Source organism: Phyllostomus discolor, chromosome 13 (genome assembly GCF_004126475.2).
Source record: "Phyllostomus discolor isolate MPI-MPIP mPhyDis1 chromosome 13, mPhyDis1.pri.v3, whole genome shotgun sequence".
Classification (NCBI taxonomy): domain Eukaryota; kingdom Metazoa; phylum Chordata; class Mammalia; order Chiroptera; family Phyllostomidae; genus Phyllostomus; species Phyllostomus discolor.
Window position 1 is genome coordinate 36,477,407 of NC_040915.2, and position 1,878 is coordinate 36,479,284.

General features: G+C 55.7%; 1 non-coding gene across 1 annotated transcript; it reads left to right on the forward strand.

The window, feature by feature from the left end:
• The first annotated feature begins 882 nt into the window (after positions 1–882).
• LOC114510502 lies at positions 883–1,072 on the forward strand. The gene has a single exon (XR_003685676.1). It is a non-coding gene; the product is annotated as a U2 spliceosomal RNA (small nuclear RNA).
• The last annotated feature ends 806 nt before the right edge of the window (positions 1,073–1,878 follow it).

A 1,878-nucleotide genomic window follows, 5' to 3' on the forward strand; every position in this document is an offset into this window, starting at 1 on the left:
ACATCTGTGTTTTAGGTGCCGTACTGAGAGGCTAAGGAATCGTTCATTGTCCTCCGTCTGGGAAGCTGGAGGGCTGCTGGCCTCCGGGGGCGGGGCACGTGTGCCTGCAGCTTTGTCAGGTCTCAGAGGAGCAGCCCTTGGGCAGGGGACCTAGGGGTCTCGGCAGAGATTTCATGCGCTTGCACGACCCACCGGCCCACCAGCTTCACAGAATGCTGGGTGCTAGACCGGGAGCCCGGAGCTGGAAGCTGGAGGGGAGGCGGGAAGTCCAGAACTGAATTAAACACAGTTCCTGCCCCTTCGGAGCCAGCGGAACGTGATGAGATCCACAAACTCTCGCTCTCTCCACGCTTGTCCTGGAGAGAGCCCCCCCTCCCCCCTCTCCCCCCGGCTTTTCTCGGTCTGTTGGAATCACGTCTCACGGACAGACCGTGCTTCTGGTAGAAGGGGCCCTTGCTGTCCACGCCAGCGGCCGTTGGGGGTAGGGTCCCCAGCGTGGCAGCCGCTCCTCCTCTTCCCTGTGTACCCCGCCCCCTGTCCCCTAGGATCCCCACCTCCCCCCACCTATGCTCCCGCTGACTCAGTCTCTTGATTTCTCGTTAGCAGGAACGAGTCCATTTTTAGGAGTGATGAATGGATGGAAAAATGTCACCAATCACCCATGTCAGATGTCGCCAAAGCTTAATTAGGACCAGACAGTTGCAGCTGAGAGACTGCGGGGCGATGCAGGAAGACGGCTCGGTCATGAGTGCGGACTCAGGGTCTCGGGCAGGCTCCGCCTCGCCTCTGCACCAGGAGGCCGCTCTACGGAGGAGGGGAGGCAAGGGGCAGGAGCTGCGGTGTCTGCCTCATGGAAGTTAGAATTAAAGGTTTAAAAAATGCACCGCTTCTCGGCCTTTTGGCTAAGGTTGACTGTAGTAGCTGTTCTCACTGGTTTACTATCTGATACGTCCTCTGTCCAAGGACGTTATATTTGACGGACTTCCGGAGCTGCAGGATGGAACAGGAGCTTGCTCCGTCCAGTCCGCACATCGACCCGGTCTCGCGGTACTTCTGGGAATGTGCACAAAAAAACCCAAACCAACCAACCAACCAACCAACAAAAGAATTAAACATGTGTGCATGAAAAGAAATCAGGGAAGACGTAAAAATTGTACTCTCACTCCTGCCCCCATCACCTATCCGGACACCGACACACCTGTGCCCGCATCTCACGGCGGCCTCTCTGTGCACTCGCCTGTCTGTGCCGTCTGTCTCACTGTGTGGAGCGTGCTGCATTCGGTATCTGGCTGCCCAGGCCTGCCTCCTCTCTGTGAACGGCGCTGTGAGTGTGTCCGCTAGGGTCAGGAAGGCGGGTAGGCTAGGGCTTTGGCGGAGAGTTTGCTGGGGCATTCGTTGAGGCCGGGCAGGAGGAGGGTGGCTGCCAGGAAGCTGGGGGTGAGGGCCACTGTGGGGGAGCAGAGAAGGGGAACTATGGGCAGAGAATGGTGGGGGCGGGAGGCTGAGTGCTGGTTTGGCTTATGAGTCAGCTCCCTTCGACGTTCCAGGAGAGATGCTGGTGAAGACGGGAATCACTCTGAATTATGGGAATCGCTCTGAATTATCTGTGATCTCCGGGACGCACTTCCCAAACTGGGACATCGAGGGACACCGGACCCCGGGGTGCCTGGTTTGCATTTGGGTTGTACGCGTTTGTTAGTTCAACAAGTTAACGCCTGCAGTGGTGTGAATGATAAAATGCTAAGCGTTTGTTATTGCTAAGGCTACAATACAAACAATAACTCCCAATTTAAACTGAGGCCAGCTAGGCTAGTTGAAAATATCTTCAAGCTAAATTGTCAAATTAATCATGCTGTTCTTTTTTTGTAATTGTTTTTT